This window comes from Sciurus vulgaris, assembly GCF_902686455.1.
Source record: "Sciurus vulgaris genome assembly, chromosome: 10".
Classification (NCBI taxonomy): domain Eukaryota; kingdom Metazoa; phylum Chordata; class Mammalia; order Rodentia; family Sciuridae; genus Sciurus; species Sciurus vulgaris.
In genome coordinates, this window is record NC_136470.1 from 120,684,809 (window position 1) to 120,710,544 (window position 25,736).

A 25,736-nucleotide genomic window follows, 5' to 3' on the forward strand; every position below is an offset into this window, starting at 1 on the left:
AACAAGATTTCAGTGAAACTCAGTTGCCAAAAAGAGTGATTGCTCATCAAGTTAGTAAGCTTTGCATTGCTGTCACCAAAATACGTAACAAGAATAACATAGAGAAGGAAAGATTTGTTTTAGTTCATGGTTTCAGAGTATTCGTTCCATGGTCGGCTGCTCCACTGTTTTGAACCTGAAGTGATACAGAACATCATGGCAGAAAGCTGCTCAGCTCATGGCAGCTGGGAAGCAGTGGGTGGGGAGGATAAGAGACTGGGGATAAATGGATTAATCCTTTGATGAGATTATGGCCCTCATGATACCATCTTGCCTAAAAGTCCCACCTCTGAGCCCTGCTGTATTGAGGACCATACTTTCAACACATAAGATTTTGGGGGATATATTCCAAATCCAAACCATAATACTCATGATTTGTTAAGCTACCCAGGAGGAATTCAGTGACACATTCTGAGTCTCTAAGACATTTAGGGCTTGGAGGGCACTACATGAACCCTGTCAGTAAATAAACAGCCTTATCCACAACCTTCTCAGGAGAGCAGATGGGTAGATGCCTTCCTTTTAAGCGAATTGAAATTCAAGGCTAGAGGAATGGTCCAAAGTGGCCCCACGTCTTTGAATATTGTATGACCCTTCTCAAGTCTGATGATATCCTATAAAAGTTTTACCTCTGAGGTGGTCTTTCTATATCATGGGTACACTTGGTCCTGCAGTTGACCACAGAGACTGTCATGCCTGGTTGCCTCTGCTTGGAGCTTAGAGACAGAGTGATGCAGTGCAAAGAACAGTAGATTAGAGAGTCCAGAGATGAAGTGTCAGTATCCCACTGTGCCACCAACAGCTATGACCTTGGGCAAGTCATCAATTCCCCAGTCATTAAGTTTGTGTTTGGACTCTGGGATTTTCTTGTCCACGAAATGAAGGTGGGTTGGGTAAGATGCTTTCTGAGGTTCCCTCTCATTATGTTGAGGACTTGTGATTCTTTTTATGGAGTACCTTTGTCAAAATTGAGGTATGCTGTATCTCTGGGGAGAGTTTAGAGCAATAAGCTATTGCTCAGAGAAATAAGAAAACGTTATAGCCAAATATATGGAAACTTTATGCACTGTTATTAGACACAATAAATATCCCATTTGCTAACAGTTTTCCAGGGGTTATTTGTAAGATGAGTATTTCTTTGTAATTTTAAGAAATATTTTAATCTCTAAGATTCATAAAGGTTATAGTGGAAAAATGTAGAAATTCTGCAACTGCATGCATTTGTAGTGCATAAATCTGTGTCATACATATTGTTTAGTGTGCTTTATGTTGTTTAATAATTGCAGTTTTAATAAGTCATTATGATGTATAGCACTACCTGAACACCTTACAAGGGGCACAGCCTCCTGCCTAATAATCATTAATCTTTCTTTTGATGCAACTTTCATATTCATCTGTTTATATGTACACATATAATACTGTATGTATTTATATACTAATATTAATTAGTAATATATGTCAGACTAGGGAATTGCAATTTGTGACTATTTTAGATTTCCTTTTCAGGATTGGTAAGTGGAAACAGGGACCCTTACAGAATCCTTAGAAGATATCTGAAATCCACCAATTGATCACAGATTCTCTGTGCTAGCTTGCATGCTAACGACTTCTCTTCTTCACCAGGCTCAACTATTTTGCCGAGCTTTTTTCCTCCTAACAGAGCATCAGTGAAAATGGGATCAGATAGGCAAACAGAGAAATAAAAAGGAAGAAAACCCAGGGGGGTCTGTCCATTGCAAGAGCTGTGTAAAAATCAAATTCTGGTGCTTCTGGAGTTGATTTGAGTGTGGGGTGGGGAAGGGAGGGAAGTGGTGACCAGGTGCAGTCCTGACTGAGCACACAATCTCAACACCAGTGATGAGGAGAAACGGCAGGTGCTGGGAACGTGAAAGGAAGCACTAATACAACAGTCCTACTGTGGACCCTATTTACACACCCCAGCAGATTTTCCCTCTTTTGCTACACTCCTTTCATTTGAAGAGGATTGCCTCTTTCTTCCCATGAGTCCTCTGATTCCATTTGAAACGCATCCTTGTGACATTTCTAGTTGGATCAGGAGTTGGCCATGACTCGAATGCACTGAGAAATTGTCGGGCTTTTCTGGGTGACCAGCATCGTGCTCTCACGTAGCCAGAAAGTAGTGTGAATCCAGTCCTCATCTAGGTCACAGAACAGGGCTAAAAGGATATTGGAATTCTTGAACTAAATCCACCAACAATTCCTAAACTCTAACTTGAAACGGATACTGAAGCAACCCAAGTCTGCCTCCTGTACACTTGTGTAGATATCAGGATCTCCTGGAGGGTTGTTGTAGATTACTCTCAGTTTCCAATACAGTAAATTTGTGTAACTCGCAAGTTCCCAGGTGGTGCTGCTGCTGCTTGGTCCAGGGCTCACATTTTGAGAACCGCTGTCCTACAGGTTCTCCCATGTAGAAGGGTTTGAAATCAGGACATGGTTCTCACATTTCTCAGTTCTGTCACTGGGTTGGCGCAACTTTGCTCTGACCTACTATCCCTTGGGCCTGGGGCCATGTGTGTCTCACACCCTATCCTTCAGATCCTCGGTGTCCCAGACAACCAAGACTGCCTGGACTCTGAGGGCCCAACCGATGGATTTCTGAACACAGTGAAAAGAGATGCTGGGTGAAAGCTGTGATCTCCTATGACCTCTGTAACACTGGCTTACACTTGAAAGTAAGTCTTAGGCGGGGTGTAGTCTCACTTTTATCTGAGACTTGAAACTCAGGAAGTTTAAATTCTTGTTCAGGAAATAAATAGCACGGCTGATATTTGAACCTGGTTCTCTGGCTTCAGAGCCTGATCTGCCTTCACTGTGGCAGTATTTCTCCAGGGTTCCTTTTGAACTGAGGATTTTTCACCATTCTTTCTCCTCATTATAAAGACCCTCCTTTGAATTACAACTTCAACATATATGCATTTATTCACATGTGTGAACACATATGCACACACTCAGGCTTTTGCTTCATTTTAGTATTTTGCATTTATTATATCATATAATTCAATGTGCACCTTAGCTGCCCTTAGAAGCAGTTGGGAACAGGGCAAGGAATACATACCTGCTCTGAATGTGATGAACACAGGCATACCTCCATTATCCATCCACTTACTAGCTGGCTTTTCCTCTATAGCCTGTGTTCTGTTGAAGAAAATGTATCTGCATATTTAGCTAAGGACTTATGCTAGGTTTTGATCTTATGCCTTTGGCTGTCAGTAAGGAAAGTTGAAACTGCCTCTGCTTGCTGTGCCCCCGCCCAGCACCTCTCCATAGAGGAGGAGGAGATCCGGGCATAATTTAGTCCTGGTGGAAGACAGTTGGCAGGTCCAGCTGATGCATTCCTCTGTTGGAAAACAAGAACAAGCCCGGAGGGCTTTGAGAGTGTGTTCTGCAGCAAGGGTTTATGTGCTTTGTCCACATTTATAACAATGCAGGTTTTTTTTCTTTCCTAAATAAAACAGCCCACCCCACCCCCACACCTCTGCAGCTGCTCCCCCACTGTGCGAGGGGCAGGGGGGCGCCAAACAAATATGCACACTCTGGCATCTGTGGTTAAAGGCTGTACTGGAGTCAGGAGCTGGATTCTGGGAGAAATGGTAACAAGAAGGAAAAAATGGTGGCCAGAGATACCCCAAGAGCAAAATGACCCTGGGAACATACAAAATCACTTGCTTTTGTTTGTTGATTAGCCGATAATGGGAAAAATCCATCATCAAATCTTACCCCATCCCTGAATCTGCTTCCTGGTGGGGAGGCATTTTGACTCCTTCCTTCCTTCATGTTTTGCAGATGAAACCAGAATAGCAACATTTGTTAAAAATCTGTGAAACTGGTTTGCTTCTGAGGGGTCTCACTCATGCCAGCCTGTCCTGTTACCATAAAGGAACTTTCTGAAATTTAATAACGTGTATAAGGAATGCTGAAAGGGCTTTTGGGAACCCTGTGCCATCTGGAGTCGAGAATAAGGATGGTCACAGGAGTCAAGCAGCCCTCTCGCGCGGTGACTCAGCAGACAGTAATGGTCTTAGGGGACCTGGCTGTCCAGCACCTGAATATCCCAGTGGGTTCCCTCACTGAACAGCCACATCTCTTCAGCAGTTGAAAGCAAATTAATATGAACATTAAAGCCTTCAGGGAGAAATCAGAATTGAAGCTGCAGAAAGAGTCCATCAGTTCTGTTATTAAGTGACTTAAGCATTCCTGATAATTACTATGCTGTGCAAAATGGTGCAGCAGAAACCTCAGAGCTTATGGGGTTAGTGGCACAACACCCAAAACTTTTGTCAGTGACCCATTAAAACAAGAAGATAGAAACCTAATAAAAATGGCAAATACTCATTAACACGTTGAAATGCTGAAGGGATACATCAGTACTATGAGTACTGCACTTTTCCTTGGAAAACTTGTTTGCTTGTAGAAGTGAACATTGGAAGGGTGGCGGCTAGTGGGTTCCCGTGAAGTGGTGGAAGGAAGACGCTCTGAGGATGGAAGTAGCGCCGCATCGGCAGATGTGGATAGAGGCTCGTGACTCTCGCAACTAGGTAGCTGGTAGATGTCACAAGCTTGTGCACGTGCTTCTTTCAGTTGAGCATGGTTTTCTGGAGCCATCTAATGCCTCTCATGAAATCACTCAAACACATTTACATTGCACTTGATTATTCTTAAGTTTGTTCCCTAACATATCAATCGCATAGAAACAAATTCCTATTTTCAAAATAAGCATCACAGCCCTGTTGACTTTACCCGTCAATTTTCAGAAGATGAGTGGACCCCCACAGCCATGTTTTAAAAATACCTGGTGGCCATCTTAGAGGCATATAAGGATGACTCTTTTTAATATTAATATTCAATGTTAATATTCTCTTCCAAACTTTAAATAATATTTAAAAATATAAATAAAGACCATTCCCAGCCCTATAAGAGAAACAGATGTTAATTTTTTAAGGCCACATAAAAATCTTTCATGTATCAAAATGGACGTGTTGAGATGACACATTCCCACGCCATCCCATCCCTACCCTCGAGCTGAGCCAAGTGGTGCTGAGTCATTGACGACTGGATGGTGTTCATATTCGCCTTAATTATTTTCCCGGACTGAGAGCCTGCAGAGGCAACTGTTGAATTGACTCTGTTTTATTCCGTGAAGTGAATATATGTTCATTTGTTCTGTGTCTCAAGGTGGTTCCCAAGGTCTCAGTTGTTGATTTCGGCATATGGCTGCCTGTGCTGGACATTTCTGAGCAGATCCTGTGTGCCCAGTGTTCAGTGGTTAATTCTCGGGTTTGCTGGGTATTCTGTTTTTCAGGTCCACTTTGGGAAGAAGAGAAAATCCACATGGTGAAAGAAGTAGCTTCACATCTTTGACCCTGTATTTACCAAGGACCCATGTCTAGACAAAGTGTAGTCAAACTCGTGTTTTTGGAAGGAGCACCTGGCTATTTTTAATACATTGAATTCTTGTGTTCCAATAGATGTGGCAGCTAGATTCTCTTGCATGTTTGGATTTCAAAAAAAAGATGAGCATCACACTGCTAATATAGCTGCTGTGGTGATGTAATAAATTGCACCACCAATATAGTTATGGTAGTAACCAAGCATATAGGAATTCTTTGTTTTATTTCTTCTTCTGTTTCTTTTCTTTTTTCTTTTTTTGGTACCAGGGATTAAAACCAGGAGCACTTAACCACTGAGTCACACCCCCAGCCCTTTTTTTTTTAATACTTTATTTACAGATAGGGTCTTGCTGAGTTGCTTAGGGCCTCGATAAGTTGCTGAGGCTGACTTTGAACTCACAATCCTCCAGCCTCAGCCTCCTGATGGCTGGGATTACAGGAGTACGCCACCACACCTGGCCAATCTTTTTGTTTTCAAATCTAGATTTAGGCATCAACTAGAAAATCCTAGACTTTAAGGTCAGAAGGAAATATGGAGGGAATATTTTGTCCCACACATCATGTTATCCTCAGGAGATTGAGGAGATGTCAGCACCTGGGCCTAGTCAGGAGCCCAGCTAGTTGTAATTAAACAAGTGCTTCACACGAGGATACCTAATGATCTCTGTGTACCTTACTGCTTTTGCAACTTGGTAAGCTTTGACCACTTGCTTAGGATGCCAAGCAACTCTCCAGTTGTTGCTGCTGCTCCTTTAGAATGCAGCATCTGTTGCACCTGCTAGATTTGATCCCCTTGCCTGTTGCCTCCATTTTGTTTTAGTTTTTGAAAGTTGAGAAAAAAAATCGAGTCATTTATATTCAGGCCATGGTTACCACCAGTGACTTTCTTCCTTTGGTTAACATCCTCTCTTACCTCCATGAATGGGAATAAGAATCCTTGCAGGAGGAAGAGGGAAGCCAGCCTACTTCATACGGAAGCCCATTTGCAGACAAATTTTTTTAGCTAGCCAGCCAAGTCCTCAGATGTGTTACTAGAGAGACGAGGAGGACCTGGAACAGAACAACCCAGAAAATGTCAGGGAAAAAGTATCTACCTCTTGAAGATTTTGAAAAACTATATTGGAAAAAAAAAGGATTATGAAAAACGTTCAGAATCAAATATAATATTTAAGACATAAAGTATTCATCTGCTGTTGTGTAGCTCTTCACTGTTCAAAATGGGTTTTAAAAACCCCCGGAGGGTGTTCATCAAAGTCTGCTTTCCAGTGTCAGTTTAGCACAATTCCACATTCCAGGGATAAGCTGAATAGTGGTATCAGCAGCAGCAACAGAAGCCTGCTGTGCCTAACGAGGTGCCAGACCGCATAACACAGGGCCAGCTGGAACTGTTTCATCCTAATGCACCCTCATGAGTAAGGTACAGCTATCAGTACCCCACTTGCTGGGCGGGGGAAATTAGGTTCAATGAAGTGACTTTTCTTAATAAAGCCAAACAGCTAATAAGTTGAGCTGGGCTGCAAAGTCAGGGTGTCTGCTTCCACGCTGACAGTCCTCATGGAAATGGAGGAGCTAGGAACACGTGTTAGTTGTGTCCTTAGGTGTGTCAGGACACCCCTCCAGTTTGCTATCCACAAAACAAGATTTTCAAAGGGGAATAAAAATAACACGTTTTCCCTGTCTCGCAAGCTTGTTGTGATGACCTTGGAAGATGGGGGAGGGAAGGGCGTTTCATGAGCATCTACTTTGTGCCAACTCTACCACAGGCATGCTTCACGTCACAGCATCAGTTGCTGTCCCTGATGTTGTGCAGTTCGCATGCTCACTGTTGAGTGTTGAATCCCTGCCATTTTCAGAAGACGGATTCATTGCCATCTGTTCTCATGTGTGGGTTTTTCTTGTTGCCTGTCTTATTCATCTGATTCACTGGGGCTGAGGGATTATTTTTGAAGCAATACATGTTATTTGTAGAAAAAATTGGCCAGAGGATTTGAACAAGCAGTCTACAGAGGAGGAAACTCAAAAGGCCATCAAGCATTGGAAAAGATTCTCAAGTCACTAGTAATGAACAAAATGCAAATTAAATCAGTAACGATACATTTTGCATAGCAGCAGCTTAGAGAGTTCACTTATCCAAATGCTTCTGAGGCCACTCAGGCCCTCCTGCATCACTAGTAGTAACACAGGCTGATGTTGTGATTTTGGAGAGCCATTTGGCACCACTTGTTCAAGGGAGGACGACTCATATCCCCAAGACCTAGCGGTTATACTCTTAGAAATGTGAAAAATTCCTTTTAGATGTGTGTATGAGAGACCCTAATAGGACATGAACTATTTACATAAGGCTATTATGGTGATAACCAGTAGTTGGAGGTTACCTAGTTGTCCTTTAGTAAAAGTGTGGGTAGTTAAAATTTGATGAATGTGCATTAAGCAGAACCATGCAGCAGTTAGAAGCCACTGATTATATGACTATTTATCCAACAAGGGTGAATCTCAAGGGCATAAAGCTAAGTGAAAAAATAAGAAAAGCAGTGGAATACAGTGGAGGGTCATTTCCCTGAGTTGAAATATGCACATACAAAATGACATGCATTTTGTGAGATCCCACACAAAATCCTGTTAAAAACATCAAAATAGTTGTGTGAGGATGGTCCAAGGGATGGGACAATGAGGATAAGCAATGAGCAATAAATAGAGAAAGTAAGAGAGAATCTTGCAAGAACTAGTTAAAATAATGGGTCATAAACTGGGGATAATGATTAACTCACTGGAAAGAAGAAAAATGAGAAAATACAATCAGAACCAAAAAAGACAATTATCCATCATTGTGATTTTGCAGATACATTTTCATTTGAATGCAGTGGTAGCTCATGGTTGACATCAAGAGCATTTAGCAGAATGCTTTGAGTTAGGATGAACCCAAGGAAGTTTATAATTTGACTGAACTTGATGTTATTCACCCTGAGGAGAGAGCATTTCCAGTGCGGAAATAACAGTCCATTTTGTTTTTCTAAAATAATTTTTTTTTAGTTGTAGATGGACATAATACCTTTATTTATTTATTTATTTGTAATGTGGTGCTGAGGATCAAACCCAGTGCCTCACACGTGCTAGGCAGGTGCTCTACCACTGGGCCAAAGCCCTAGCCCCAGTCCCAACGGTCCATTTTCACAGCCAGGATGCAAAAAGAGTACAGATGCTCTTGGTGTCAACCACGAGATTTTGGTGCAATCAAAGGAAAAAGTATCTCTATTTTTATTTATTTACATTTAATTCTAGCAGTACTCACTTTGACTTGGTATGCTGGAAATGGTGCATTTGGACCATTGCACAGGGTGATAGTTTAAGAACAAATGAATGTTGGTCCCAAATGGAACAAGTGAAGTTGGAACTTAGGCTAATGTACCAGGGAACCATCCACACATTTTAGGGCTTTTGATGACTGCCTAAAGTAAGGAAATCAGTAAGTAATAGAGTTCTGAACCCTTATTCTCTGTTTTGCATGAGAACTATGAACAATCCTTAATACAGAGTACATTCCTTACTGCCAGAGCTGCAAACTCTACTGCCCAACTGAAGACAAGTCTATATAGGCGCCTTACAAAACCCCACAGAAGCTTCCCGAGGGAGACTCAGATGTCAAATCATTGCACCAAGAGCTGAAAATCATGCGTGGTGTCATTGGCAGTTGTTTCCATAGTAATCACTGCTGCCCTTGCAGGTCCTTCCTGATGAGATTCTCAACAGGTACTGCATTTGCTAAGGTGTGTGGGGAGTGTGTCTGTATCTGTTTGTATATCTGTATACATTTGTTTGCTGGTGGCTGAATTGTCAAGATTTACTCTAAATCCAAAATCAGAAGGCAGGAAGCATGAATGCCTTGCATGCTAAATGAAGCCTTATGAGATTGGTTTGGGTGCACAGGTTAGTAAAAAATTCAAAGATACCAGTCAAACTGTTCTTGAAGACCCTGTTACTGGTTGCTCTCTATTTTGAACATTCCAGTGGTCTTTGGCGTAATAGGCACTAGTGTGAGGTTTTTATCTCTTCAATTCATGAAGTCCCATAGATGGGTAAGGTGGAGGGTTTCATCCTTCTTGGGAGGGAACAGTTTGAATTCAACAGTATGAATTCTGACTACCCACTAGGTTTTCTGGTCTTTGGTGGTTGGTGGATCAGGGCCAACCCTGCCCAGGTACAGGAACTGTTCAGTGGTATAATCACAAGACCTATTTAAGACTTTCCAATCCTGAGGTTTCCCCAAATCTAATCTGATATAATTTGTAAGATTTTTGCTCTCTCCCCTGAAAAACTAACCTCCCTCAAGTTAATACATCACTTACATTTGAAGAGTACCATAAGTCTTCAAATGGAATCATCCTTTCCAAGAGGAAGGGAAAGCCAGCATCCAAAGCCTTGGAGGTAACTTAATTATGCTTTTGTTTTAAGTTCTGTGTTTGCAAAATATTTTTCAGTTGCCTGTCATTTATCCTTACCCGCCCACCCACTTCTGTCCCCAAAGAAAATTTCAAATGAACTAAGAAATCAGGTAATTTGCTTCACATGTTGCTCCAGATTTGTGTTTCCCATGACTAGAGGGGCAGGTGCAGATCAAATTGTACCCAACATCTAAAAAGTCACTGTCCTGCAACCTAGTAAGTCCCTTGCAAGGTCAAACGTTCAACCATGAGTGGTTTTTTACCCAGGGTTCTACCTCCTCAAGATCTAAGTGGATCGGATGCCAGGGATCCATCAGCTGGTAGAGTGTGAGTCATTAACTCAGAAAGTGTGGTGTGGAGGCCCCACCACAGACCAAGAGTAGGAAGGTTGGGCTCGGAGTTGGGTCTTAGATTTCCTAACGGTGCAGCTTTGATCACATTGCCCTGGCTCCTGTAAAATGAAGACACCTGCCCTCCCTATCTCCCAGGTGGTTGTATCAAATGAGGTGATGCTTGTCAATACTCGTGGCCGCCTCTGAAGTGCTTTGGAAATGTAATAGCTCCCTCGCCAGGGTCTGATGATCACGCAGAGGCTGGAAAAAGCATGTGTGATTTCCTGAGTCAAGGTTGTCAGGTACGTTTCCCTTCAGGCTCCTCAGTTTGGAAACGTGGTCAGGGTGTTTCACAAAATACCAGAAGGGAAGGGAAAGTAAAATAACAGAAAAGGAAGAGGAACAGGGGCAGACTCTCCCCTCCATCCACCCTCGGCTCCATTCAGCATACTGACTTCATTCAGCAGTTCTTTCCTGCTTTGTATGCAGAGACAGAGCCTCTCATGATAATGTGGATGAACAGTGGAGGGTAAACACTCACTTAAAAATACATCCAGATGCAGCGGCTGCAGCCAACAGAGCCCTGGTTCTCTCCTCAGAAATGCCGTTCATTTATGCTCCAGGAATTCATGGTCCTTAGTAATTTCTCTAGGGTAAGTCTGAAGTTTACTTTGTTTTATCTGTGAAGAAGGGGCCCACAGAGCAAATGAGCAGGGTAAATATGTCTGCTAGGAAACACATTAACCTGCTTGAAAGGAAGATCTGCTTTCAAATGCCTTCCTTGCATCTATTTGCATCCTAACTATGTACTGATGATGAGTGATTTTAGTCATTAAAGGAGTCCTAGGAGGATTGTGACTTGGTAATATTTTATTAGCATTTAATTTGAATTACTCTAATAAAACTCGATTTCTTTAAAATTCATCCATAATTCCATATTATTGCACATATCTTCTGTCTATCAGTATGAATTTGTTGTAAGGTATAATTGTCATTAATTACATGCCCATAATTCCTTTAAATACTGTCTGGTACAGTTATATCCTTATGAACAAGATTTTCAATTTTCCTTTGGTTTCTTAAGATAAAAAAATGTCCTGACACTTAAATAGCACCACTGAGGTTTGAATTCACAGGGGAGTTTGCCTATAAGAAACCAACTAGGGAGGAATATAATTAGTTATCTCCTCTATGACCAGACCCCAGTGGATGATAGAGGCCAACTACTTTCCCTAAAAGCTTGGTTAGATTTCTATAAATGGCATAAACTAAACTTGATTCATAAAACAACTTGTGCACTATGCTTGACCTATAGTGAACACTGATTAAATACTTAAGGCATGTATGTGCACGTATCTTTTGGGTTTTCCTTTGTGTTTTGTATAGACAATATTTTAACATCAAGCACGTGTGTTATGTTAGAAACTATGCAAGAGGATTAAGTTGAAAGCACTAATTGTGTGCATTGCATCCATTCATTAGCCCATCTACCTATCTTTCAAATATTTCAGGAGGGTGGGGAACCAACCAGACATGGAGAAGAGAGGAGGTCCCTCCCACAAGTTGCTTCTATGTTTGCAAGTTCTACCCCAGCTACCCTCTTGTGGTTATTAATTTATGCTTGGCTGGGCCTCTGGTTATAACAAGGCGGACATAGCTGATCCCTACTTTATGTGTGTGTCTTATTATTCAATTTAGGTTAGAATTCTGTCACATCTAGAGTCTTACCAGTACTAGAGATCCACAGTCCTAAGTAAATAGAACAGCTTTGTACCAAAGGTAATAGCTAGCCTTTTGAAGTGTTTGCTCTATCTGTGCCAGAAACTCTTCTCAGAGCACTTTACATGTTCACTCATTAATCTTCACAGTATCCACGAAGTGAGTTTTATTCTTATTCTCATTTTACAGAGGAGGAAACGGAGTCACACAGGTCCGTGGCAGGACAGCACAATTTCAAAAAGGCAAACTACTGCTCTTGGTTCTTAAGACCTTTTTGGCATCCCAGATCATCCCGTATCTGTATGTTCTCTCTCTGGATCTAATACACCCATTTCCATTTGTTCATATGGGAGAAATGAGGCAAAAAAAGGCGAGTCTCTGCTTTCCATGCTTGGGAGGTCTTGGGCTGCACAGCACTTGAACCCAGGACTGATTGTGTCCCAGGGCTCTTTCTCCAGAAGCAAGCTGCTGCCTTTCTGCTCATCTGACCAGTAGATCTGTACTAAAGACAATTGAATGGAAGCGTTGGAATTCTAGGAACTTACAGAGTTACTGGAGGAGGGTGATAATGTAATGTGGTTCACCGCCACTCCCTTTAACCTAGGATCCAGAGAATTCCAAATAAGCTCCAACTCCTAATTTACTTTCTGCGCCTTTGTTGACTTAATATCCAGACTCTGTCCTTAACAGCTCTAGAGCAGAAAGTCAGGTCACCAATCAAGAGTCAGTACTAATTGGGAAATAATTCACAGTTTGCTACAGCAAAAAGGTAGAAACTCCTACAAATTTATCTGTCATTTTGATTCATTCTTGAATCCTTTGTAGTACATTTCAGGGTCTCAAAGAAGCTCATCCGTCTGTGAAGATGCTCTGAAGCATCTTGTTTTACATATGATGAAAATGGAGAGAGCAACTTCTTTTGACAGGAAACTTCACTTCTTGTTACTGAAAGCCGTCACAACAGTCATTATGTCTGGCTTTCAGAGATTTCCTGGAGTTAGGAGAACAATAGACAGTTAAAATGGCAATGTCAAGAGTGTTCTGGGTTTTATAATGAGCACCAAGGGAAATTTTTTTTTCTTTTGAGTTTATAAGAAAAAAGTAGGAGGAATATTTGAGAGGTTGGGAATCAGGTGGAAATGAACCTTAACATTCCATTATTTAAAACGGAGTGTTCTTTCTAACCTTTGAAAATTGAAAAAAAATTAATTTTATGTCACTGTTCTCATCTTCTTGCTACTGAGTTGACAGTGACTAAGAGAAAATTCAGCTAGCCCTCCCATCATGCTAAGTAAACCTCCAAAAGATATATTTGCAGCTTTCCTTCTCTTTGATTAAACATCATTTTAAATCCTTGAATCCCATTTATTGGTTCTTCCTTTTTACATATGTACAGAGTTTCTTGGGCTTATGATTTCTAATTTAGCAGCAGTAATTATTTCTCTGCTTCCTCACCCCGTAAGAAAAATGACGCCAGCATTAGGAGGAGATGTGTATTTTAGCATATTTGTTGCATATTGCAATATTTATGGTTCTCCATAATTTTTAATCTTAATTTATATAGCCCTGATATGATTTCTTAATTTCTAATAAAGTTGTGATATGTTTACAATGTCCAGTACAGTAAAAGCTCATGCTCTGTGAACAGTTCATGTGAACTGGTGCCCTCTCTTCTAAAGTCCCTCACATGCCACCAGAGCAACTTGTGTTTTTAGAGAATGCTGCTTTAGTTGTGTGGGAATACCTGAATGCCAACAGTAAGCTGCTGTCATTATTTTTTTAAAAAAGCAATTATTAACATTTTTAAAATATGAGCAAGACATTTTTGTTTTGAAAGTCAGCAGTATTTTAAAAGTTACAAAATGAAAATAAGAGTATTCCTTCCTGTTCTCTCATTCCTGTCATTCCTTGGAGGTACCTGCTGTTAAATTTCCACACACCCGCCGGAAATGATCTAACACGCTTTTCACATGCAAGCACACACACATACATACACACACATGTGCATACACATAGCACTCATCTGTGCTTAATAAATGAATGTATGGATACATATGTGGATTCAGTTGTGCGATATATCTTGGGCATCTGCCCTTATTAGTGTGCACAGACCACCTCATTTTGAATGACTGTATAGTATTCCATTGAGTTCACATGCCATAATTGAACTTGTGTTCATCAACATTTAGGATTTTCCAGATTTTTTTCTGATGCAAACAATCCCAGGACACATCTTTTTGCATTTTTGTAAATTCAAAGCAAGGGAATTACTGATGAAAAAGCATGTGCATTTTTAGCGTCACTAAATGCTGCCAAAATTATCCTCCAAAACGACTGCACTAATTTATACTTCCAACAATAGTGTATGAGAGTGTCATGTTTCTCCACATCCTTGTCTGTACTGAATGTGACAGAAATTTTAGTTTGTATGATAGGTGAAAATAGAATTGAAAATTTTTAATTTACATTTTTAGCCCCCGCGGTATCTAAGGTTCATTTTAGTGAATGCTTACTGAGCAGTTTGTTGTCATTGGAATAGGATCTGATGACCAAGTATTGTCCTTATCCTTAAGAAGCCACAGAAGAGACTAAGAAGACTGCTTTTTTAAGAAGAAATCCTAAATTGGCAAGTATAGAGAAGCGCTTCTTTTGCTCACTGCGGCAGGAGTGGTTGTCTTGTAAAGATGGCATGTTCACCCCTGTAGATTCTTGATTCTGTTCCTACCCTAAATTGGCAACTCTCCCCTTCTGCAGTGGCAGCCTTGCTTTCCTTGTGGAACGGTAGTGGCCGCATCTAGCAGTAGGAATACTTATGCAGTAGCTTCTCTTTCTCTCCAGGACCTGGCTTGTTGGCTTCATTGGCTGCTTTTAGAAGCTAACACCCACAGGTCGCTTCTGTTCTAGAAGGGCCCCCGGCATGCAGAGCTTGATAAACTGTTCAGTCGTTAATTAAGCTACTCTACCTGTATGGATTTTTTGAGGAAGTATTTCATTTAGGCATCCCAAATTAGGGTATAGACACTCTGAGTATTTCTTTAGAATTCACAGTGGCAGCGGTGGGGGGTATGGACAGCAACATCAATCATTTGGGACTCCGTTGGTTCCTGCTACCAAAATAAACTAGTAAATAAAATACAATCTGTGAGTAGAAATATCTAGTTGCCAGACTGTTTAGTTAAAATGGGAGGGTCTAAAATACACAGCAAAATGGATGGATAAACCTGGTTTTCTGAATAGAGGCCACTATTGATAATTCATCCCTTTCTTATTGCTGAGGGTCAGGGAGATCTGAATTGAAATTCTGCTGGAGTTAGCTCAGGGGGAGACCTTTGGAATGTTCCACTCCCAAGCCATGGTTTCAGACCTGTGGATGATATTTATTTGGGGCCTTGGGCAGAAGGAAGCTCTCATTTGCTTCCCCGTGTGTGGCAGGCCAGTGCCCTGGGAGGCTGGCTGGGCAACTGCCCTTTCCCCAACCAACCAGCCCCTGAGAATGTTTGAAAAGATAAGAGAAACAAAGCCAACCCCCTTTAAAGGGGCTGGAACAGGCTAGTAGTTGCTAGGCAAGTTAAAGTAATTCAGTGTCCTTGCCAGACGTCTGCCATGCTAACGCAACTTTGAGGGAAGGGGAGTGAGATGGTGGTGCTTGTTGGTTGCCATAGGAATGTTTCCCTGATTGGAACAGGACCACAGAGTGGGGAGAGCAAGACGCCAGCAGCCACGCGCTTTCTGCTTGGGAATGGGAGCCCAGAGTGGGTGGTGGAGCAGAGGTAAGCACCAGGAGGGAGGAAGGAGTGCAGCCTGGGTTCTGGGGCGGGCGGGGCAGTGTGTGAGGACAGTGCATCCTGCAAAGAGGCGGAGGGACTGAGCAGATGAGATCCTAAACGCCATGTCAATTCAAACTTGGGGAGGAGAGTGAGGAGGTGAACCCGGGAGATTATGCGATGGGGCCTTTGGGGAGAATTCCAGCTAGATTCTGGAATGGACCCAGATTTAAGATGGATGGAGACTTAGAATCGTGTAATTTAGAGGGAAAAGTTACTTAGCTGAAGGTAGGTATTCTCTATGTAAATGTTATGTCGGAGCATGTCTTCATTTTAGTTCAAAAAGCAAGGGTGGTAGTTAAAGATCTGTTAATGAATCGTACTGCTGTATTTACCAAGCTCTGATTCACAGGAGGGAAAAAGCAGAGTTGACTGACTAGCGGGCTACTGGGATGAACCCTCACCAGACCCTCTGACCTGGCTTACTCTCATTAGCATCCGATGGCAGTTTCTAGAATGACCACCTAGGGTCTGAGTGGCAACAAGCAGCTGAACCTTGGGTGTGTTCACTTAACTTTTCTGTAACTAAGCAATTACCCAGATCTGAGAATGGAAGGCGATGGCCTACCCTGGCTCCCTGGCGTCCTGTGAGCATGCGTGCCCTTTTACTCGAACACAGTTTCTGGAGGGAAGTGTAAGGTCCTGGGTGTGTGTGTGTGTGGCGGGGTGGTGGCTATCAGAATGGGTTAGGCCAAGGGTTTTCAATGTTTGAGGTCACAGTCTTTGGGCAAACTCTGTTTAACTCATAAAGTTTTACCTGCACATAGGAAGTTTGTATGAATTTGTTATTGCTTGCCATATATTTGATTCATGTTCAGAGCGTATTTCAAATTGTTTCTCCTTTGGAATATGTATGCACTGTTAGGATGATTTATCACTTTCTTTTATGTGGTTTCTTTTTTGAGGTCCTATAAAAGAAGACTAAAGGGGCATGGTATTTATTCTCAAATATTTAAATCCTGGTGATGCACATATAGAAAGAATGTCATGGGACTCAGATCGGAGGTCACTGGTGTGTTTCAGGGGTCAGTCAGTTTCTCTGATCTGGAACCCTAGCATCATTTTTATTTTGGAATTGATCAGAAGCTGACTGACAAGCATCAGTTACCTGATTTGAGGTAAATTCGCAAACCAAGTGCAAAATATAATTTACTGGGAGAGTGTATTCTATTAAGAAAGACTATCCTTGGGCTCTTCAGATGCTTTTGTCAAAGAAACTAAAATATATACTAGTTATAATCTTTAAAAAACATATTTAGCAGGACACAGTTGTGTACTCCCAGCTACTTGGGAGGCTGAGGCAGGAGGATTGAAAGTTTGAGGCCAGCCTTGGTAATATGGTGAGAACCTGTCTCAAAATAAAAAGTTTGGAGATGTAGCTTAGTAGTACCCCTGGGTTCATTCCCCAGCACCATAAAAACAAAAACAACAAAACTTATCTAGACCCTTCAGAATCCAGAGCAACTCTTTCCAAATAAAAATGTATTATGAACATCAACGTCGAGCTTCAGTATGAGTCCATCTCTAACATTTAACTTTAATTAAAATTAGATAAAATCAAACCTTTAAAATGAAGTTCAGTTCCTTGGTCATACTAGCCAGTGGCCTCCGTGGTGGATGGCAGGCACAGAGAACACTGTTCTCTAGGCTGTGGGCTTTGCTCCCGCACATCTCAGAGCGGGAGAACCTATTGGAGAGAACCTCATTTTCTGAGTGTGGGACTACAGGCAAGTTCATGCCCCGAAGAGGAAATTTCCATTCAAGCCAAATTGGAACCTGCCTGGCAAGGAGCTATCTTCTGGTGGCCCCTCTCTCCACCCGTGTTCCCAAATACACCCCTCATTGTCTTCCCAACAGATAAAAACAGGCCACCCTTGACGGTTGGTCTCCCTCAGCCTCCGCTCCAGGCTGCCTTGTTTCCATTACATCAGTGCCTTTCCTGGATAGAGAGCCCCTTTATCTCTCTCATTGTTGCAGTTTCCACATTTGGCTCTAATTTCTGTTTTACCTTAGTGGAGCATTCAGATGTTCAAATTCCAGTTTAGTGCTTAATGAAGGTCCTTTCTATCAAGATCAATGTGGTTGATTTACATGAATTTGAAAAAGATAAACGTCCTCCTTTACTCCTGGCTCCATATTTGTATGATGCCTGGCCTAGAAACCTCATTCACCCTTCACCTAAGTATCTTTTTTTGTGGAAAATCAGGGCTCTTCATTATAGTCACTCTGTAGTCAGTTCTTCTACATTGGAGAACCCTGAAGAACATCCCTAGTCCTTAGACAGGAAACAGGAAGAAGTCCTTCCATCAGGTGGGGGTAAGGTAGGGAGTGACCTGGAAGGTGAGAACTATCCTCAGGTGCCAGAAATTTTGACCTGCACAGGTTTGACATATCGTGTAGTAGTGACCCTGGTCATTGATAGATTATGGAGCACAGAAGTCCATTATTTCCTATTGGGTATCTGCCATTTGCAAGGGACAGCACCAGTGATAGTATTAAAATTCATCCTGTATGTCTTGGAATGTATCAGGTTTGAAAAGTGCTTACAGAGTTCTTCCAGGTCTGGAGGATGAGAACCGTGTCGTGGGGACAGGCTCATGTCCAGGACAGTAACCAGTCGCCCCTCCTTTGGCAAGGAAGCTAGCTTGGAAATTGGGAAATAAATGCCAACCTGTTGGATCATTTTAGACTGAGTAGGAATGCATGCTGTACTTCTTTCTCATCACCACCAAACCAGCCACTTTAAAGCCAGCCTAGGTTTGTGGAGTAAGTATCCGTTGTCAGCCTGGAAAGCCTGGATGCTAGCCCCAGGTCTGTCTGCTTTGAAAGCCCTTGAGTTGCTCTGGGTCTCGCTTCTTATCTGTGGGTGAAGACACTAACTATACCAGGTGATCATGAAATCACAAATGAAACCTGCAAAGCCACTTCTAAACCCATGACAAGTGGGGAGCAAAGCTCTGGTTCTCACAATCTCCTGCTTTGCTGACCCCAAGGAGCTTCCTTGTGCACTTAGAGGTTGATCGTGAACCAAGTAGAAGAATTGAAAAGGATGACTGGTTCTCTCTGCCTCCATGAGACCATTCGTTTTGTCTGCTTCTATTTTGAGGTTCCTGGTTGAACCTCTGAAACACACAGGTTACCTATCGTTTTGTTTTGTTTCTCCTTAGTATTCTTCCTCAATGTAACAGGTCAATAATAAGCTCAGATACCTCTGTGCATAAAGCTCCCCAGTGATCTCTAAGTGAAAACAAACAAAAACTAGTTCTTTGCTGATTGACATACATGGTAATAAAAGAAAAATTGCTCCCTGAAATGCAATGATAGATTTTCTCCAATATTTGCCATTAAAACAAAAACTACCGTAAAAAAATTGAAGCAAATGCAGAGGGCTCTGGTAGCTGCTCTTGTTGACGTTCTGATGGAGGCTGGAGGTCCACTCCCTGTGCTGGAGCATCACTCACAGATGGGGGCTTCTTGTAGCTGGGGCAGATCATGAGTTTGCATATTCCTTTAGCCTTTCATGCTACCAAAGAAGTCAGGGATGCCAAAGAAAGGAAAGTTGCTGATGACCTGTTATGTACTAGGCATGCTAAACATTTCACATATAGTGACTTATTTAATTCCATAATCACCCTGCAAGATAGGTAGGTGTTTGTTCAATTTTACAGATCCATAAAAGTGCTCAGCAAAGTTATGTGGCTTGCTTGAAGTCACACAATAAATAAATAAGCAGGGATTTTACTTAACTCTGAATCTGGTTACTTTCTACTGACATCAAGTACCTGATGACAATACGTAAACCCCAGTGATATCATTTCAGTTCCACTTTATTTGAAGATACCCGATGTTCCCTTAGATACCAACATAAGCAGACTAACATGAAAAGTAGATACAGTAATTGAGTAAATTTTATTGTTAAACAGAGGTCATTAACCTGCATCTCAGAGATCCTTTGAAAATATTAAACACAAAAATAGAGATTTTTTTTGCAAATAATAGAATTATGTACATTTCACTAATTGACATTGTTGTAAGGCAGCTTGGGACCTGCAGCGATTCTAGCCACCACTGCGTGATCCCGCTGAACTGCCAGCTCGCCAATTGCTCCCAGAAAAATGCACCGCAGACAGGAGGTCTCACGCAAGAGACTCTATTATGCGGACGACTAACACGTCTGCTCAGGGTGAAAAGAAAGGAAAAAAGAGAAAGATGGCATGTGCGCTTCTCCCAGATATTGGAATCTGCCAGGCTGGAAGGAACCAGTAGCGGAGGAGAATACTTGCAAGCTGACTGATGAACCAATAGCTATTTAGCATGTTAGGACATAACGTGGGAAGCAGGAAAATGGAACAGCATAAGCTGGAAATTCCTGAAACGTAATAGGCAGGCAGAGCGCAGACTGACAAGTGGTTGGGAGGCGAAGTATCGGCTTTCTATTACAATTGTTGGTTGTGGGGAAAATGTACATGAATTCTAAATTGAATTCAACTTTCAGGGGTGGTGCTTGCTTCTTCTGGGGTGAAATACAGTGCAGTCATTTTGGTTTTTAAAGAAGCCATTTTGTTTGAACTGGTAGTTTCCATTCTTGTATCCTTTGGGCAGATGGAGCATGCCATTTGCATTCAGTGTCCTCACAGATCCGGCAGTTGATCTAGTTATCTACTGCTGCATAGCAAAGCCCTCCAGCACTTGGTGTCCTAAAGCAACAGCCCTGTTTGTTTGGCTCTTGAATCTACAGTCTGGCCAGAGCTCAGTGGAGACAGTTCCTTGCTCCACTCAGCTCCACTCAGCCGCTCAGCGTCAGCTGGGTGGCTGGCAGACTGGGGACTGGAACCTCGTTCAGTCAGCCCATGGGTGTCTGGAGCCTGGACTGGGAACAATGGAGCAGCTGGATTCCTCAGGCATCTCTTTCTTTGTGGTCTCTGCGAATGCCAGCTTCAAGGTAGCCTGACCCTACTTCACTACCTGACCCAAGAGAAAGAAAGCCAGGCAGGAAGCTTGTCATCTTTTATGACCCACCCTAGGAGATCACACAGGATCAGTCCTCTGCATTCAGTTCACTGAAGCACTTACAAAGGCCATCCAGGTTCAGTGGGAGTGGAAATACATTCCATCTCTTAGCACAGAATCAGAAAGTTTCCGGGAAAGCCTTGCCATAGCCATTTTTGGAAAATACAGACTGTCACAGAGATAAGCCAGGCTGCAGGTTCCGTGGTAGAAACCAGATGTCTCTCTTCCACCCAAGAGACCATGTCGGCATATAATTTATTCCACTGTAATTTAACCCACCATAATTTATACTTTTCAAAAAAAAAAAGTAAATCACTCTATTTACTGTTAAAAACAAATTACTTGTGAAATACCAGTGAATTAGCTGGGACTTACCCTACATTTTTCATCACTTTTGAGCTGATTCCTGTTTCATGTTCCTGAACGGGGATCAGATTTTTGATTCTGAGCTTTGCGTGTGGAGGTAAACAGCTGAATACTTAGGTAAACAGCTTTGCATTAGAAATGTTTCCATTTAAAACTAAAGAGTGAAGACAATGGAACTTACCACTGAATGATTCCTGAAGGACTGGTCCCTGAATTTTACAGGAGCTGCTGCCTCTTCAGGAAAGGAAATGATTGTTCAAGGCACATTTCTCAAAGTTGACAAAAGCAGGATCTTCTGTCAAGCTTCACTTCTAAAACACGGGAATCCTGTGGCATGGCATCACAGACTTAGGTACTTTGGGCATTAACTAGGTTAAGTTTGTTCTAGACCTTTTCTTATATTTTTATTTGTGCATTATAATGACCCATAACAGTAGAGTTCATTGTGACACAGTCATACATGCACATAATATAATTTGCTCTATTCCGTTCCCCAGTAACTCCCCTTTCCCTCTCTCTTTCCTCTCCTGGTCCCCTCCTCTACTGTACTGGTGTCCCTTCTATTTATTTTTAATGGTTGCATCATAATCATCATAATCATACATAAAAATGGGACTTATTGTGATATATTCATACATGCACATTACATAATTTGGTCCATTTCATTCCCAGCATCTACCTTTTCCCTTCCCTCTTCCCTCCCCCTTGATCCTCTTCCCCTAGTGCTCCCGTATTTTTGTGAGATCCTTTGTTTTTTGGCAGTCCTGGAATTGAACCCAGGGGCTGTCCTACCACTGAACTGCACCCCAGGCCCTTTTTTATTATTTATTTTAAGACAGGGTCTCACTAAGTTGCCTAGGCTGCCTTTGAACTTGTGACCCTCCTGCCTTGGACTCCCCAGTTGCTGGGATTACAGGAATGCACCACCATAGCCAGCTATGGTATGCATTTTTTTAGGTATTAGGGATTATACTCAGGGGCACTTGACCCCTGTGCCACATCCCCAACCCTATTTTGCATTTTATTTAGAGACAGGGTCTCACTGAGTTACTTAACATCTCGCTTTTGCTGAGGCTGGCTTTGAACTCATGGTCCTCCTGCCTCAGCCTTCCGAGCTGCTGGGATTACAGGCTTGTGCCATAGCGCCCAGTGGGATGCATTTTTTAATTCCTTTTTTTTTTTTTTTTTTTTTTTCTCTCTCCAACTTCTGCATATGAGAGAAAACATTTGACCTTTGACTTTCTGAGTCTGGCTTATTTTACTTAGCATGATGTTCTCCATTTCCATCCATTACCTCCAAATGACATAATTTCATTCTTCTTTACGGCTGAGTAGAACTCCATTTTACACGTTATATGTGTATGATACCATATGATAAAAAATACCGTATTTTCTTTATCCATTCATTTGTTAATAGACATGTAAGTTGGTTCCATAACTTAGCTATTATAAATTGTGCTGCTATAAACATTGCATGCATGTATGCTAATTTAGTTGTTTTGGATGTTTATTAAGTGGAATAACTGGGTCATAAGGTAGTTCCACTCCTAATCTTTTGAAGAATCTCCATACTGATTTCCATGGCAGTGGTAACTACTTTGCAGTCCCATCAACAATGAACAATTGTTCCTTTATCCCCACATCCTTGCCAGCATTATTATTTTTATATTCTCAATACTTGCTATTTTAACTGTGGTGAGATGAAATCTTGGTATAGTTTTCACTGATAGGGACGTTGAAAATTTTTCATTTATTTGTTGGCCATTTGTGTTTCTTCTCTTGGGAAATATGGTTTAGTTCATTTGCCCATTAATTGTCAGGGTTATTCTTTTTTGGTGTTACATTTTTTGAGCTCTATATATTCTGGATATTAATCCTCTATCAGAAGAGTAGCTAGCAAAGATTTTTCTCCCCTTCCATAGGTTCTCTCTTCACATTCTTTTTCCTTTGCTGTGCAGCAGTTTTCTAATTTAATACCATCCTACTTATTGATTTTTTTTGGTTTTATTTCTTGTGTTTTAGGAGTTTGAGTAAGGAAAATGATGCCTACTCCTATATGTTAGAATGTTGACCCTATATTTTCAATTCGTGGTTGCCAGGTTTCTGGTCTAATTTCTAGGTCTTTGGTCCACTTCAAGATGACTTTTGTGCAGAGTGAGAAATAGGGATCCAGTTTTCTCAGCACTCCTTGTTAAAAAGCCTGTCTTTGCTCCAACATGTTTTTGGGACCTTAGTCGAGGATCAGATGACTGTGTCTGTGTGGGTTTCTCTCTTGTGTCTTCTATTCCATTGCTCTTCATATCTGTCTTTATGCCAATACCATGCTGTTTGTGTTACTATCACTCTGTAGTATAATTTGAGGTCAGGAATTGTGATGCCTCCAGATTTCTTCTTGTTGCTCAGAATTCCTCTGCTTATTTTGGGTCTTTTATTCTTCCATATGCATTTTAGGACTGTTTTTCTGTAATTCCGTGAAGAATGTCATTGGTATTTTGACAGGGATTGCATTGAATCTGTAGATCATTTTAGGTGATAGGACCATATTAACTATTAATTCTGCCTATCCAAGAACATGGGAAGTCTTTTTATCTTCTAATGCTTTCTTTAATTCCTTTCTTTACAGTTCTGTAATTTTCATTATAGAGGCCTTTCATCTCCTTGGTTAGATTTATTCCCAGGTATTTTATTTTACTGAGACTATTGAGAATGGAATTGTTTTCTTGATTTCTTTTTTGTTGTGTACATTATTATTATATAGCAAAGATACTGATTTTCTTATGTTGATTTCGTATCCTTCTACTTGACTGAATTTGCTTATTAGCTGTAGGATTCTTCTGAAGTGTTTTGTTTGGTCAGTTGGTTTGGTCTTCTAGATACATGATCACATCATCCACAAACAGATCATTTGACTTCTCTTCCTATTTCTCTCCCTTTAATTCTCTTCTCTTGCATGATTGCTCTGGCTAGTGGTTTAAGAACTATATTGAAAAGGGCTGCTGAGTGGACATCCTTGTCTTGTTCCTGATTTTGGAGGAAAGACAGATCAAGGTCGTGTAAGAGCTGGGAGTGTTCTTTCTCTCTCTCTCTCTCTGTCCAGTGTGGGAGTGGAAGAGTGAGACTGGAATTTCTTCTGTTCTATGACTGTGCCATAGAAGTTGCTCAATACGATAACGAAAAACTGTCTGAACCTAGTAGTTTCTTTGTGAAACATAATTTAAAATAACAGTTCAACTTACTTAAAGGGCATAGGACTGTTGAAGCTTTCTGTTTTGCAAGTCATATGTGGTAAGTTGTGTTTTTTATAGATATTTATCCATTTCATCTAAGGGGTAAGGTTTAAAATATCTTTGTTTATTAGTTGTAGCTTTTATAGTTATATTTTTCTTTTAGGTCTTATGATCACACATGTGAGCTCTCTGAGCTTTCTTTTCTCTTGATATATGATACCAAAACCCAGTATTTGGCTTCATTGATTGTCCCTATTATATATTTGTCATCAATTTCTTTTTTTCCTTATGTTTCTATTGGTGAATTGTAATTGTACATAATGGTGGAATTTATTGTTACATATTCATACATACACACACTATAACAATATAATTTCTTATTCTTATTTTTCTTCTCTACCTTAAGTTGGAGGCTTACCTCATTAATTTTGAATTTTTCTTCTTGTCTGAAGTTTATTGCTTCAAATGTTAATATTAGAAAAAAACAACCAGTTCAAAATTTTGTTTTCCCATCAGTTTCTTATTCTTATTTTCCTTTCTGCCTTCTTGAGACCTACCTACCTCATTAATTTTGAATTTTTCTTCTTTTCTAATATAAACCTCCTAGGTCATAATTCCTTCAACGTACTGATTTAACTCCATTCTCAAGTTTTTATATGAGAATTAATTCATTTCTAAGAATTTTCTAGTTTTCATTTTATTTCATTTTAGGCTATGAGTTATTTTGTAATGTGTGTGTGTGTGCGTGTGTGCACATGCGTTTAAATATGTATGGGAATTTTCAAGTTGTCTTAAATTTTTGTCTTAACTGACAAAAATTGTATCTATTTACAGTATACAACATGATTGTGGAATGACTAAATTGAGTGAGTGAACATATACTTTACCTCGCATACTCATTTTTTAAATAACTATTTATTTATTTTTATGTGGTGCTGCGGATCAAACCCAGTACCTCACATGTGCTAGGCAAGCACATTACCACTGAGCCACAATCCCAGTCCCTACAGACTCATTTTTTGTGTGTGTGGTAAGAACACTTAAAATCTGCTGTTGGTGATATTCAAGAATGTGCCACATTGTTATTATAGTCCCATCTTGTAGGACAGATCTTGTGAACTTACTCTTCCTGTCACACTGAAAGTCTGTATCCTTGGAATAACGTCTTCCATGCCCTTCTACCCAGGCTAGCCCCTGACAATCAATCACCTTTCTACTGTTGGCTTATACAACTTATATTCAATAAGTCAACATGTAAGTGAGTTCATGTGGTTATCTTTCTGCATCTGACTCATTTCACTTATCACGTCCCCAGGTCCATCCAAGTTGTCATGTAGGACACAAGTTTCCTTCTTTTTAAAGGCCCCAT

At 41.0% G+C, this 25,736-nt stretch overlaps 1 protein-coding gene across 10 annotated transcripts in view; it reads left to right on the forward strand.

Annotated features, from left to right (window-relative positions):
• Positions 1–25,736, forward strand: part of TMEM108 (transmembrane protein 108) — a 327,142-nt gene that overhangs the window by 80,729 nt on the left and 220,677 nt on the right. The window contains exon 1 of one of the 10 annotated variants that reach the window (XM_079101298.1): positions 8,888–10,874. The exons of 8 other annotated variants lie outside the window; for them this stretch is intronic. The gene's annotated coding sequence lies outside the window, so the exon portion shown is untranslated. Of the gene's footprint in view, positions 1–8,887; positions 10,875–14,626; positions 15,711–25,736 lie in introns of those variants that run through there. One more of the 10 variants, XM_079101303.1, reaches the window with a different exon arrangement.